At 47.6% G+C, this 16,163-nt stretch overlaps 1 non-coding gene and 1 pseudogene across 1 annotated transcript; both read right to left on the bottom strand.

The window, feature by feature from the left end:
• Positions 1-1,847: 1,847 nt before the first annotated feature.
• LOC135035739 (U1 spliceosomal RNA) lies at positions 1,848-1,989 on the bottom strand (annotated as a pseudogene).
• A 152-nt stretch (positions 1,990-2,141) lies between these two features.
• Positions 2,142-2,305, bottom strand: LOC135035784 (U1 spliceosomal RNA). Its single transcript, XR_010230746.1, has one exon. It is a non-coding gene; the product is annotated as a U1 spliceosomal RNA (small nuclear RNA).
• Between the last annotated feature and the right edge of the window lie 13,858 nt (positions 2,306-16,163).

Here is a 16,163-nt window from a genome sequence, read left to right as displayed (position 1 = left end):
TATATTATTTATTGAATATCCATTTATTGTATGTTTAATAAATAAACAAAATTATTAGAAGTAGCTATTTTGGGAACAGCATTCCTCTTAGTATGAAACTGTATAATCCTGTTGTGTGTGTTCCTTTAAAGTTCTTTAGTAAAATCCACTAGTAATGATGAACATCAGATTTCTTCCTCCATCCTCTTTTTACACTTTCTCTTGGTTCTATATATATATATATTTTTTATTTTTTTATTTTTTTTCCCTCCTTCTCCCAAAAGGCCCCCCTCCCTCCCCCCCCCCCTCCCTGTTTTAAATTTTTACATCTTTAAATCTTTAAATCTTCGAATCCTTAAATTGTCTGTTTAATAATTATTCTTTCTTCAATTCTTTTTGTTGTTTAAGCAGCAATGTAATTATTCCAGGGGTTAAAATAATGAAATATAGAAATAATATTAACAAAAATTAAAGGTAAAAATGAATTGATAGAATGATCCCATTAAAAGTAAATAAATAATATGGATGTTAAGCTGAGCGGGTTGGATTCGAACATGGGACTCGCTGCATAGAGTGCAGGTGATGTTTCCCCTGCGCCACAAGAGCTGCTTTAGTATTGTGTTGGATTTATGTTACCCTAAAAGGTTTTATATAAGTAAATGGGGATCCTTAGTGCTGGGTCTCTGAATTATGTGTATGTGATTATAGAGATGAGGTATTGATTGAAAGATTAGAGGTTAATCTGTATATAGATTATATATTTTCTGTTATTTTTTAAACCACCTTGTTGCTTATTTTATTATTATTTTTAATCACCATGTTGCTTATTTTTATATTATGAAATGCCTTTATATGTGCAATTGCAATTAGAAAGTTGTTCCATATGTGAGTCATTACATGTATGCATCCAATTAGTACATGTATATATCCAATCAACTAATTAGTAATGCTATTGGTCCGGTGCATTTTAAAAAGAGCCTGCTAGGCTGCTGATGTATCCTCTGACGAAACCGCTCTTGGATAACAGCGGAGAAACGCGTAAGGAAGGTGACTACCAGACACTCTGATTGCTGAGATATAAGCCCATTCATGAACGAGCTACATCACGGCGGACGTCTGATGTAAAGACAGCGGTGAAGGGGAAAAAGCAATTTGAGACCGAGCAAAAGGAGGTCTCTACCCCACGGCAGGGAGGAATATCCCGACCGCGAGTGCCAATAAGATCCAGCCACGGTTAACGACTGAGGCAGCATAAGGAAACTCTCATCTGGGGACAACAACTGCAGGGAGAACACATATTTTCAGATGAACATGGGAGGGCAGAAGGCTGCCTAATACTGAAGCACCCCCAAACAACAAACCAAATGCAACAACTAGTGCAAGCATTCCTGGGGGAAGGCCTGCAGCAGATGGATTTGCATATGGTGATGTCATCCAAGCAGTGGGTCAAAGTTGGCGTCAACCCTCGTCTGCATATGAAAAGAGAAAAGGGGCGTGCAGGGCATGGCGGCCTTTTGCGGCGCTTGGATGACCCCTAGTTCACATTAAACACCTCCACCCTCCTTCGGTGTGGGGCTCATGTTGGCTATGCCCCAGCCCCTGAAGCATTCAAGCTGATTTCTTGCAGCAGCTGGGCACTGTAACAGCTCCAGAGCTGCTCTGTAAGGCAAGTAAAAGGGCGTGGGCCCTGCAGCACTACCTGTAGTTTGTATTGTGCGTTGGAAGGCACAAAGTAAGCAGACTGGAGAAGTCAGGATAGTGAGCAAGGGCATAGAAGGGAGTGGCTCAAGAAAAGAGAAGTGGAAACAGACAGCAAACTAGGCTGGAGAGAGACCTGAGACAAAGAGATCTATATTATACGAGAGCCGACCAGGGGAAACACAAATTATGCAGTCAAGTGTCCAACATTTGGGGAAACCGCAGGAGCAGCACACCCAGAGTGCAATGGGTGAGCCTTGCCCTGGGAGAAGCACCTTCATGATCATAGTATCTCACCTGGCAGGTAAGTAGGAGTTGGGCTAGAGCTGGGGAGGGTCGCTGCTCGGGCACCCCCCTGTCAAGTGAAGGAGATCCAACTGAGGCAGCACAAGGGAACTCTCGAAAGAAGAACAAGGCTAGAGGAAGATCTGAGATAAAGAAATCTGACTTTTACCAGAGCTGACCAGAGGAAAGCACAAACACAGTACCTCACTACCACAAATAATGCAGTCCAGTTTCCCACATTTGGGGAAATCACAGGGATCAGCATACCCAGAATGCAATGAATGAACCTCACCCTGGGAGAACAATCTTCATGACCATGGTATCTCCTATGCAAAATAAGTATGATTTGAGATAGGGCTGGGGAGGGCTGCTGCTCAGGCACATCTCTGTCAAGAATTTATAAAGTCTATACATATATATAACCAAATGTCAATATATATATATATATAGAACCCAGCGCTCCTATCAAAACTTATCTATTTCACCAATTTGTTGCTTATTTAATCTTTATACATCTATTAATTTTTACCATATATTATAAAATACTCTAGGGCAGGGGTGTCAAACCCATTGGCCGCATGCCGCCCCCAATGCATCATTTTGTGGCCCACAGGCCGGGGTCCGACAGGGGTCCTTTTGTGGCCCGATCACCTTGCTTAGAGCGAGGGCAGGAGAGTGCAGCCAGAGTCTTTGCTTTCTATGTGCGGCACCATCTTCCCGAAGAGATCACCGGGAAGATAGTGCCCCTTCCACTGGCTACAGCACAGGTATACTGGGGTGGGGTAGCAAACTGGGGGCCCCAATGGGCCCCTCCAGCAGTCCCTCTACCAAAACACGTCTTTTGGTGGTTTTGCGGTGTTGTTATAACTACATGGTGACGATACTGTAGCACAGAGATTTTCAACCATTTACAACTCACGTCACACAGAACAAGATTTAAATATTGACAAGGCACACTGAAATATAATGGTGATGCATGGTGCAGTATCGTGTCCTAGGATGTCATGTCGCAGCTTCTCCATAGGTAACGCCTGAACAGGCCCGGTGACAGGGGGGACAAAGGGGACACTTGTTCAGGGCTCCAAGTATTAAGAACAGAAATAATGGGGCCACAGTGCCAATATTGCTTTTTAAAGTGTATCCACCAACTGCTCAATTTAAGCAGGAAAACAATTAACAGGCCAACTAAACCCTCCCCCCTCCTTTTACCCCATCACTTTGTCCAGTCCCTGTGGTCCATACTGTATTGCCATTATTATGCATGTTGCTGTGCTGGCCCTTTTCTGAATGTCCCTGCCACCGCCACCGAAGAGCTGGATAGCCCAGTATGAAAACCACCTGCCGGCCTCACTGACGGTCCGAGTCAAAGGCTCCATTTTTTTTTAAAGATCCCTCTGCCAAGTTAAGGGGGGGTTGAGGGGGCCCCAGAGATATCAGTGTACTGGGCCCCGAGATTTCTGTTGCTGACCCTGACCCTCAGGGGCGTATCTACCCCTTGGCCAGGATGGCACTTGCCAGGGGCACCATCCAGCTGTGCCAACCGTGGCTAAGGGATAGAGTTCTGCTGTCTCAAAAGGGCGCTATGGCAATCAGCGTGGGACTGACCAATTAGACGGTGAGGGAAGGATACTGAAATTGTCCCAACCCTGTTACAGTTTGAAACGCCCCTCAACTGCTGTCCACTGCTTCACTCCTAGCTCTGCCCCTTTGAAATTATTAATCCCTACCCCCCGGTAGGCGGAGTTCTCCAGGCCCATACTCAGGAGTCACCACTGCTGTACATTATGTGCCGGTTGTAGAGGCTGAGCGGGGAACATCAGAGAACGCCACAAATTACACAGTGGGCAAGGAGATGGCTGGAGACAGCTGCACAGCCATGCCTTGCAAGTTCGAGAGAGCTGTTGAATTTCAGCACTTCAAGTCAGAGCCTGCTGCCCAAGCAGTCCGTGACAGTTAGTGTCGAGGAGGGGGGGATTTGTGCATGTGTGCTATCAGTGTGTGTGTGGGGGGGTGGAGGATGTGTGTGACTGTGAGGGAGCTGTCAGTGTCAGTGGGGAGAGGAGCAGGAGGGAGTTGTCAGTGTGTGGAAGTGATGAGAGTTGTCAGTACTGGGGAAATGTGTGTGTGTGTGTGTGTGTGTGTGTACTAGATTTAGGAGTGTGTGTTTGTGAGAGGTTTCAGTTGGGGAATTAGAGTTCATACAGTAATTAAATGTTTTCATATTGAGAACTACATCTCCCAGCATATACAGTGTGCTGGGGATGCTAACAAGCTTTATTTAAAAGTTTAAAAAACATTGCTTTTATGACTGCAATGGTTTAAAAGGGAGAGCTATAAATCAATTTATCAGTGAATGATCGCAGTTTGAGCTGTTACATTTTACTGAACCACCTATCCCTCCACACTCACTACCTGTCCTCAGGATACATTTACCATCCCGGCAGACGGTATACCGGCGGTCATTTGACCGATGTTGGAATCCTGACACCACTTGGGAGACTGGTGCCGGCACACAGACAGCCAACATCCCGTAGGCGAGTATTGGAGGGAGGGTTAGGACCGGGGGAGGGGGTGTTAGGGAAGGCACTAGGAGGTGGGTTAGTCCTAGCTGCCACCCCCTGAGGGTTAGCCCTATCCGCCACCCCCCCCCAGAGGGTTAGGATTAGGATTAGGTATCATGTGACTGCTGGAATCCCGAGCGCCGGATGCCATACCCAACCCCCTTTACTTTTTCAGGCATTTCTATCTCTCCTCTCTCTATGGTGTTCCGATTGCCCACTTTCCCTTGTGCTTTTCTCTCTCTCTCTCTCTCCTTTGTTTAGAGCATCAGTTTCTGTAGTCCACTTTATCCTTATTTTCTCTAACGTCCTAAGTGGATGCTGGGGACTCCGTAAGGACCATGGGGAATAGCGGCTCCGCAGGAGACTGGGCACATCTAAAGAAAGCTTTAGGACTAGCTGGTGTGCACTGGCTCCTCCCCCTATGACCCTCCTCCAAGCCTCAGTTAGATTTCTGTGCCCGACGAGAAGGGTGCACACTAGGGGCTCTCCTGAGCTTCTTAGTGAAAGTTTTAGTTTAGGTTTGTTATTTTCAGTGAGACCTGCTGGCAACAGGCTCACTGCATCGAGGGACTAAGGGGAGAAGAAGGGAACTCACCTGCGTGCAGAGTGGATTGGGCTTCTTGGCTACTGGACATTAGCTCCAGAGGGACGATCACAGGTCCAGCCTGGATGGGTCCCGGAGCCGCGCCGCCGGCCCCCTTACAGAGCCAGAAGAGCGAAGAGGTCCGGAAAAATCGGCGGCAGAAGACGTTCCTGTCTTCAATAAGGTAGCGCACAGCACTGCAGCTGTGCGCCATTGCTCTCAGCACACTTCATACTCCGGTCACTGAGGGTGCAGGGCGCTGGGGGGGGCGCCCTGAGACGCAATAAAACACGACAGAAATACCTTACATGGCAAAAAATACATCACATATAGCTCCTGGGCTATATGGATGCATTTAACCCCTGCCAAAATATACAAAAAACCGGGAGATAAGGCCGCCGGAAAGGGGGCGGAGCCTATCTCCTCAGCACACTGGCGCCATTTTCCCTCACAGCTCAGTTGGAGGGAAGCTCCCCTGGCTCTCCCCTGCAGTCACTACACTACAGAAAGGGTTAAAAAAGAGAGGGGGGCACTAATTAGGCGCAGTATTAAAACATACAGCAGCTATAAGGGGAAAAACACTTATATAAGGTTATCCCTGTATATATATAGCGCTCTGGTGTGTGCTGGCATACTCTCCCTCTGTCTCCCCAAAGGGCTAGTGGGGTCCTGTCCTCTATCAGAGCATTCCCTGTGTGTGTGCTGTGTGTCGGTACGTTTGTGTCGACATATATGAGGAGAAAAATGATGTGGAGACGGAGCAGAGTGTCTGTAACAGTGATGTCACCCCCTAGGGGGTCGACACCTGAGTGGATGTACTGTTGAAAATTACGTGACAGTGTCAGCTCTATATAAAAACAGTGGTTGACATGAGACAGCCGGCTACTCAGCTTGTGCCTGTCCAGACGTCTCATAGGCCGTCAGGGGCTCTAAAGCGGCCGTTACCTCAGATGGCAGATACAGACGCCGACACGGATACTGACTCCTGTGTCGACGGTGAAGAGACAACCGTGATTTCCAGTAGGGCCACACGTTACATGATTGATACAATGGAAAATGTTTTTATACATTTCTGATAATACGAGTACCACCAAAAAGGGGTATTATGTTCGGTGGGGGAAAAACTACCTGTAGTTTTCCTAAATCTGAAAAATAAAATGAGGTGTGTGATGATGCGTGGGTTTCCCCCCGATAACACTTGATAATTTCTTAAAAAGTATTGGCTGCATACCCTTTCCCGCCAGAGGTTAGGGTGCGTTGGGAAACACCCCCTAGGGGGGATAAGGCGCTCACACGCTTGTAAGAACAAGGGCTCTACCCTCTCATGAGATGGCCGCCCTTAAGGATCCTGCTGATAGAAAGCAGGAGGGTATCCAAAAATGTATTTACACACATACTGGTGTTATACTGCGACCAGCTATCGCCTCAGCCTGGAGGTGCAGTGCTGGGTTGGCATGGTCGGATTCCCTGACTGGAAATATTGATATCCTAGATAAGGATAGTATATTATTGCCTATAGAGCATTTAAAAGATGCATTTCTATATATGCATGATGCACAGCGGAATAATTGCCGACTGGCATCAAGTATAAGTGCGTTGTCCAATTCTACCAGTAAAATGGTCAGGTGATGCGGATTCCAAACGGCATTTGGAAGTATTGCCTTTGAAAGGGGACATTTGGGGTCGTCCTTTAGACCTGGTGGCCACGGCAACAGCTGGGAAATCCACGTTTGTACCCCAGGTCGCCTCTCAAAATAAGACGCCGTATTATCAGGCGCAGTCCTTTGTTGGCAAGCGGACAAAAGGTTCCTCTTTTCTGCTCGTGACAGACGGAGAGGAAAAAGGCTGCAGAGATCAGCCAGTTCCCAGGAACAGAAACCCTTTCCCGCCTCTGCCAAGCCCTCAGTATGACGCTAGGGCTATACAAGCTCAGGCACGGTGGGGGCCCGTTCTCAATGAATTTCAGTGCGCAGTGGGCTCACTCGCAAGTAGACCCCTGGATCCTTCAGGTAATATCTCAGGGGTACATATTGGAATTCGAGACGTCTCCCCCTCGCCGTTTCCAAAAGTTGGCTTTACCGACGTCTCCCTCTGACAGGGAGGCAGTTTTGGAAGCCATTCACAAGCTGTATTCCCAGCAGGTGATAATCAAGGTACCCCTCCTGCAACAGGGAACGGGGTATTATTCCACACTATTGTGGTACCGAAGCCAGACGGCTCGGTGAGACCGATTCTAAATCTAAAATCTAAAATCTTTGAACACTTACATACAGAGGTTCAAATTCAAGATTGAGTCACTCAGAGTAGTGATTGCGAACCTGGAAGAAGGGGACTACATGATGTCTCGGGACATCAAGGATGCTTACCTTCATGTCAAAATTTACCCTTCTCACCAAGGGTACCTCAGGTTATGGTACAGAACTGTCACTATCAGTTCAGACGCTGCCGTAGGGATGGTCCACGGCACCCCGGGTCTTTACCAAGGTAATGGACGAAATGATATCCCTTCGAAGGAAGGGAATTTTAGTTATCCCTTACTTGGACGATTCCCTGATAAGGGTAAGATCCAGGGAACAGTTGGAGGTCGGTGTAGCACTATCTCAGGTAGTGTTGCGGCAGCACGATTGGATTCTCAATATTCCAAAATCGCTGCTGGTTCCGACGACTTGTCTTCTGTTTCCTAGGGATGATCCTGGACACAGTCCAGAAAAAAGGTGTTTCTCCCGGAAGAGAAAGCCAGGGAGTTATCCGAGCTAATCAGGAACCTCCTAAAACCGAACCAAGTCTCAGTGCATCAATGCACAAGGGTTCTGGGAAAAAATGATGGCTTCATACGAAGCAATCCCATTCGTTAGATTCCACGCAAGAACTTTCCAGTGGAACCTACTGGACAAATGGTCCGGGTCGCATTTTCAGATGCATCAGCGGATAACCCTGTCACCAAGGACAAGGGTATCCATCCTGTGGTGGTTGCAGAGTGCTCATCTTCTAGAGGGCTGCAGATTCGGCATTCAGGACTGGGTCCTGGTGACCACGGATGCCAGCCTGCGAGGCTGGGGAGCAGTCACACAGGGAAGGAATATCCAGGGCTTAGGGTCAAGCCGGGATACATCACTTCACATAAATATCCTGAAGCTAAGGGCCATTTACAATGCTCTAAGCTTAGCAAGACCTCTGCTTCAAGGTCAGCCGGTGTTGATCCAGTCGGACAACATCATGGCAGTCACCCACGTAAACAGACAGGGTGGCACAAGAAGCAGGAGGGCAATGGCAGAAGCTGCAAGGATTCTTCGCTGGGCGGAAAATCATGTGATAGCACTGTCAATAGTATTCATTCCGGGAGTGGACAACTGGGAAGCAGACTTCCTCAGCACGACCTCCACCCGGGAGAGTGGGGACTTCACCCAGAAGTCGTCCACATGATTAAAAAACTCGACAGGTATTGCGCCAGGTCAAGAGACCCTCAGGCAATAGTTGTAGACGCTCTGGTAACACCGTGGGTGTACCAGTCAGTATATGTGTTCCCTCCTCTGCCTCTCATACCCAAGGTACTGAGATTGATAAGATGGAGAGGAGAAAGCACTATATTCGTGGCTCCGGATTGGCCAAGAAGGACTTGGTAACCGGAACTTCAAGAGATGCTCACGGAGGATCCGTGGCCTCTACCTCTAAGAAGGGACCTGCTCCAGCAAGGACCCTGTCTGTTCCAAGACTTACCGCGGCTGCGTTTGACGGCATGGCGGTTGAACACCGGATCCTGAAGGAAAAAAGGCATTCCGGATGAAGTCATCCCTATCCTGATCAATAGCCAGGAAGGATGTAACCGCAAAAAACATTATCACCGCAATTGGCGAAAATATGTTGCGTAGTGCGAGGCCAGTAAGGCCCGACGGAGGAAATTCAACTGGGTCGATTCCTACATTTCCTGCAAACAGGAGTGTTTATGGGCCTGAAATTGGGGTCCATTAAGGTTCAGATTTCGGCCCTGTCAATTTTCTTCCAAAAAAGAACTAGCTTCAGTCCCTGAAGTTTAGACGTTTGTAAAAGGGGTACTGCATATACAGCCTCCTTTTGTGCCTCCAGTGGCAATTTGGGATCTCAATGTAGTTTGGGTTCCAAAAGTCACATTGGTTTGAACCACTTAAATCTGTGGAGTTAAAATATCTCACATGGAAAGTGGTCATGCTGTTGGCCCTGGCCTCGGCCAGGCGCGTGTCAGAATTGGCGGCTTTATCCTGTGAAAGCCCTTATCTGATTTTCCATTCGGACAGGGCGGAATTGAGGACTCGTCCTCAGTTTCTCCCTAAGGTGGTTCCAGCGTTTTCACCTGAACCAACCTATTGTGGTGCCTGCGGCTACTAGGGACTTGGAGGAATCCAGGTTGCTGGATGTTGTCAGGGCCCTGAAAAAGATGTTTCCAGGACGGCTGGAGTCAGGAAATCTGACTCGCTGTTTATCCTGTATGCACCCAACATGCTGGGTGTTTCTGCTTCTAAGCAGACTATTGCTCGTTGGATTGTAGTGCAATTCAGCTTGCACATTCTGTGGCAGGCCTGCCACAGCTAAAATCTGTAAAAGCCCGTTCCACAAGGAAAGTGGGCTCATCTTGGGCGGCTGCCCGAGGGGTCTCGGCTTTACAACTTTGCCGAGCAGCTACTTGGTCAGGGGCAAACACGTTTGCTAAATTCTACAAATTTGATACCCTGGCTGAGGAGGACCTGGAGTTCTCTCATTCGGTGCTGCAGAGTCATCCGCACTCTCCCGCCCGTTTGGGAGCTTTGGTATAATCCCCATGGTCCTTACGGAGTCCCCAGCATCCACTTAGGACGTTAGAGAAAATAAGAATTTACTTACCGATAATTCTATTTCTCATAGTCCGTAGTGGATGCTGGGTGCCCATCCCAAGTGCGGATTGTCTGCAATACTTGTACATAGTTATTGTTACAAAAATCGGGTTATTATTGTTGGGAGCCATCTTTTCAGAGGCTCCTCTGTTATCATACTGTTAACTGGGTTCAGATCACAAGTTATACGGTGTGATCGGTGTGGCTGGTATGAGTCTTACCCGGGATTCAAAATCCTTCCTTATTGTGTACGCTCGTCCGGGCACAGTATCCTAACTGAGGCTTGGAGGAGGGTCATAGGGGGAGGAGCCAGTGCACACCAGCTAGTCCTAAAGCTTTCTTTAGATGTGCCCAGTCTCCTGCGGAGCCGCTATTCCCCATGGTCCTTACGGAGTCACCAGCATCCACTACGGACTATGAGAAATAGAATTATCGGTAAGTAAATTCTTATTTTTTCCAGTGTTTCACTATCTCTCTGATGTATGGTCTAGAGGGATCAGTAATGCATTGTACTGTATAGAGGCGTCAGGGATGTAGCGTAGGGTATAGAGGCGTCAGGGATGTAGCGTAGGTTATAGAGGCATCAGGAATGTAGCGTAGGGAATAGAGGCATCAGGGATGTAGCGTAGGGTATAGAGGCGTCAGGGATGTAGCATAGGGAATAGAGGCGTCAGGGATGTAGCGTAGGGAATAGAGGCGTCTGGGATTTAGCTTAGGGAATATAGGCATCAGGGATGTACTAGCAGGTATATAGAGGTCAGTGTACTGTATAGAGGGTAGAGATGAGCGGGTTCGGTTCCTCGGAATCCGAACCCGCCCGAACTTCAGGTTTTTTTACACGGGGCCGAGCGACTCGGATCTTCCCGCCTTGCTCGGTTAACCCGAGCGCGCCCGAACGTCATCATCCCGCTGTCGGATTCTCGCGAGGCTCGTATTCTATCGCGAGACTCGGATTCTATATAAGGAGCCGCGCGTCGCCGCCATTTTCACACGTGCATTGAGATTGATAGGGAGAGGACGTGGCTGGCGTCCTCTCCGTTTAGACTAGAGTACTAGAGAGAGACACAAATTTTGGGGAGCATATTATTAGGAGGAGTACTACTTGCTGCTGATAGTGTGACCAGTGACCACCAGTTTAATTAATCCGTTCTCTGCCTGAAAAAAAACGATACACAGTGTGACACAGTCACATACCATATCTGTGCTCAGCCCAGTGTGCTGCATTATATGTAATACTGTATATCATTATCTGACTGTGCTGAGTGCTCACTGCTCACACAGCTTAATTGTGGGGGAGACTGGGGAGCAGTTATAGCAGGAGTACATATTTTAAGTACAGTGCACACTTTTGCTGCCAGAGTGCCACTGCCAGTGTGACTGACCAGTGACCACTGACCACCAGTATTGTGATTGTCTGCTGACCACCAGTATATTGTGATTGTCTGCCTGAAAAAGTAAAACACTCGTCGTGTGGTGTTTTTATAAACGCATTCTGCAGACAGTGTCCAGCAGGTCCGTCATTACATAATATATACCTGTCCGGCTGCAGTACTAGTGTGATATATATATATATTTTAATTTTATCTCATTATCATCCAGTCTATATTAGCAGCAGACACAGTACGGTAGTCCACGGCTGTAGCTACCTCTGTGTCGGCAGTCGCTCGTCCATCCATAATTGTATACCACCTACCCGTGGTTTTTTTTTTTTCTATCTTCTTGATACTAGTAGCTTACTTTAGGAGTCTGCAGTGCTGAGTCTGACAGACAGTGTCCAGCAGGTCCGTCATTACATAATATATACCTGTCCGGCTGCAGTACTAGTGTGATATATAATATATATATATTTTAATTTTATCTCATTATCATCCAGTCTATATTAGCAGCAGACACAGTACGGTAGTCCACGGCTGTAGCTACCTCTGTGTCGGCAGTCGCTCGTCCATCCATAATTGTATACCACCTACCTGTGGTTTTTTTTTTTTCTATCTTCTTGATACTAGTAGCTTACTTTAGGAGTCTGCAGTGCTGACAGACAGTGTCCAGCAGGTCCGTCATTACATAATATATACCTGTCCGGCTGCAGTACTAGTGTGATATATATATATATATATATATTTTAATTTTATCTCATTATCATCCAGTCTATATTAGCAGCAGACACAGTACGGTAGTCCACGGCTGTAGCTACCTCTGTGTCGGCAGTCGCTCGTCCATCCATAATTGTATACCACCTACCCGTGGTTTTTTTTTTTTCTATCTTTTTGATACTAGTAGCTTACTTTAGGAGTCTGCAGTGCTGACAGACAGTGTCCAGCAGGTCCGTCATTACATAATATATACCTGTCCGGCTGCAGTACTAGTGTGATATATATATATATATTAATTTTATCTCATTATCATCCAGTCTATATTAGCAGCAGACACAGTACGGTAGTCCACGGCTGTAGTTACCTCTGTGTCGGCAGTCGCTCGTCCATCCATAATTGTATACCACCTACCCGTGGTTTTTTTTTTTCTATCTTCTTGATACTAGTAGCTTACTTTAGGAGTCTGCAGTGCTGACAGACAGTGTCCAGCAGGTCCGTCATTACATAATATATACCTGTCCGGCTGCAGTACTAGTGTGATATATATATATATATATATATTTTAATTTTATCTCATTATCATCCAGTCTATATTAGCAGCAGACACAGGCCCTCATTCCGAGTTGATCGCTCGCAAGGTGATTTTAGCAGAGTTACACACGCTAAGCCGCCGCCTACTGGGAGTGAATCTTAGCTTCTTAAAATTGCGACCGATGTATTCGCAATATTGCGATTACAAACTACTTAGCAGTTTCAGAGTAGCTTCAGACTTACTCGGCATCTGCGATCAGTTCAGTGCTTGTCGTTCCTGGTTTGACGTCATAAACACACCCAGCGTTCGCCCAGACACTCCTCCGTTTCTCCGGCCACTCCTGCGTTTTTTCTGGAAACGGTAGCGTTTTTAACCACACGCCCCTGAAACGCCGTGTTTCCGCCCAGTAACACCCATTTCCTGTCAATCACATTACGATCGCCGGAGCGAAGAAAAAGCCGTGAGTAAAAATACTATCTTCATTGTTAAATTACTTGGCGCAGTCGCAGTGCGAATATTGCGCATGCGTACTAAGCGGAATTTCACTGCGATGCGATGAAATATACCGAGCGAACGACTCGGAATGAGGGCCACAGTACGGTAGTCCACGGCTGTAGCTACCTCTGTGTCGGCAGTCGCTCGTCATCCATAAGTATACTAGTATCCATCCATCTCCATTGTTTACCTGAGGTGCCTTTTAGTTGTGCCTATTAAAATATGGAGAACAAAAATGTTGAGGTTCCAAAAATAGGGAAAGATCAAGATCGACTTCCACCTCGTGCTGAAGCTGCTGCCACTAGTCATGGCCGAGACGATGAAATGCCAGCAACGTTGTCTGCCAAGGCCGATGCCCAATGTCATAGTACAGAGCATGTAAAATCCAAAACACCAAATATCAGTAAAAAAAGAACTCAAAAATCTAAAATAAAATTGTCGGAGGAGAAGCGTAAACTTGCCAATATGCCATTTACCACACGGAGTGGCAAGGAACGGCTGAGGCCCTGGCCTATGTTCATGGCTAGTGGTTCAGCTTCACATGAGGATGGAAGCACTCAGCCTCTCGCTAGAAAAATGAAAAGACTCAAGCTGGCAAAAGCACAGCAAAGAACTGTGCGTTCTTCGAAATCCCAAATCCACAAGGAGAGTCCAATTGTGTCGGTTGCGATGCCTGACCTTCCCAACACTGGACGTGAAGAGCATGCGCCTTCCACCATTTGCACGCCCCCTGCAAGTGCTGGAAGGAGCACCCGCAGTCCAGTTCCTGATAGTCAGATTGAAGATGTCAGTGTTGAAGTACACCAGGATGAGGAGGATATGGGTGTTGCTGGCGCTGGGGAGGAAATTGACCAGGAGGATTCTGATGGTGAGGTGGTTTGTTTAAGTCAGGCACCCGGGGAGACACCTGTTGTCTGTGGGAGGAATATGGCCATTGACATGCCTGGTGAAAATACCAAAAAAATCAGCTCTTCGGTGTGGAAGTATTTCAACAGAAATGCGGACAACAGGTGTCAAGCCGTGTGTTGCCTTTGTCAAGCTATAATAAGTAGGGGTAAGGACGTTAACCACCTCGGAACATCCTCCCTTATACGTCACCTGCAGCGCATTCATAATAAGTCAGTGACAAGTTCAAAAACTTTGGGCGACAGCGGAAGCAGTCCACTGACCAGTAAATCCCTTCCTCTTGTAACCAAGCTCACGCAAACCACCCCACCAACTCCCTCAGTGTCAATTTCCTCCTTCCCCAGGAATGCCAATAGTCCTGCAGGCCATGTCACTGGCAATTCTGACGAGTCCTCTCCTGCCTGGGATTCCTCCGATGCATCCTTGCGTGTAACGCCTACTGCTGCTGGCGCTGCTGTTGTTGCTGCTGGGAGTCGATGGTCATCCCAGAGGGGAAGTCGTAAGCCCACTTTTACTACTTCCACCAAGCAATTGACTGTCCAACAGTCCTTTGCGAGGAAGATGAAATATCACAGCAGTCATCCTGTTGCAAAGCGGATAACTGAGGCCTTGACAACTATGTTGGTGTTAGACGTGCGTCCGGTATCCGCCGTTAGTTCACAGGGAACTAGACAATTTCTTGAGGTAGTGTGCCCCCGTTACCAAATACCATCTAGGTTCCACTTCTCTAGGCAGGCGATACCGAGAATGTACACGGACGTCAGAAAAAGACTCACCAGTGTCCTAAAAAATGCAGCTGTACCCAATGTCCACTTAACCACGGACATGTGGACAAGTGGAGCAGGGCAGGGTCAGGACTATATAACTGTGACAGCCCACTGGGTAGATGTATGGACTCCCGCCGCAAGAACAGCAGCGGCGGCACCAGTAGCAGCATCTCGCAAACGCCAACTATTTCCTAGGCAGGCTACGCTTTGTATCACCGGTTTCCAGAATACGCACACAGCTGAAAACCTCTTACGGCAACTGAGGAAGATCATCGCGGAAGGGCTTACCCCAATTGGACTCTCCTGTGGATTTGTGGCATCGGACAACGCCAGCAATATTGTGTGTGCATAAAATATGGGCAAATTCCAGCACGTCCCATGTTTTGCACATACCTTGAATTTGGTGGTGCAGAATTATTTAAAAAACGAGAGGGGCATGCAAGAGATGCTGTCGGTGGCCAGAAGAATTGCGGGACACTTTCGGCGTACAGGCACCACGTACAGAAGACTGGAGCAACACCAAAAACGCCTGAACCTGCCCTGCCATCATCTGAAGCAAGAAGTGGTAACGAGGTGGAATTCAACCCTATATATGCTTCAGAGGTTGGAGGAGCAGCAAAAGGCCATTCAAGCCTATACAATTGAGCACGATATAGGAGGTGGAATGCACCTGTCTCAAGCGCAGTGGAGAATGATTTCAACGTTGTGCAAGGTTCTGCTGCCCTTTGAACTTGCCACACATGAAGTCAGTTCAGACACTGCCAGCCTGAGTCAGGTCATTCCCCTCATCAGGCTTTTGCAGAAGAAGCTGGAGACATTGAAGGAGGAGCTAACACAGAGCGATTCCGCTAGGCATGTGGGACTTGTGGATGGAGCCCTTAATTCGCTTAACAAGGATTCACGGGTGGTCAATCCGTTGAAATCAGAGCACTACATTTTGGCCACCGTGCTCGATCCTAGATTTAAAACCTACCTTGGATCTCTCTTCCGGCACACACAAGTCTGCTGGGGTTCAAAGACCTGCTGGTGAGAAAATTGTCAAGTCAAGCGGAACGCGACCTGTCAACATCTCCTCCTTCACATTCTCCCGCAACTGGGGGTGCGAGGAAAAGGCTCAGAATTCCGAGCCCACCCGCTGGCGGTGATGCAGGGCAGTCTGGAGCGACTGCTGATGCTGACATCTGGTCCGGACTGAAGGACCTGACAACGATTACGGAGTCGGACATGTCGTCTACTGGCACTGCATATGATTCTCTCCCCATTGAAAGAATGGTGGAGGATTATATGAGTGACCGCATCCAAGTAGGCACGTCAGACAGTCCGTACTTATACTGGCAGGAAAAAGAGGCAATTTGGAGGCCCTTGCACAAACTGGCTTTAGTCTACCTAAGTTGCCCTCCCACAAGTGTGTACTCCGAAAGAG

The sequence above is a fragment of the Pseudophryne corroboree genome, unplaced genomic scaffold (assembly GCF_028390025.1).
Source record: "Pseudophryne corroboree isolate aPseCor3 unplaced genomic scaffold, aPseCor3.hap2 scaffold_611, whole genome shotgun sequence".
NCBI classification, from domain to species: Eukaryota; Metazoa; Chordata; class Amphibia; order Anura; family Myobatrachidae; genus Pseudophryne; species Pseudophryne corroboree.
This window is presented reverse-complemented; position numbering and strand designations above follow the sequence as displayed.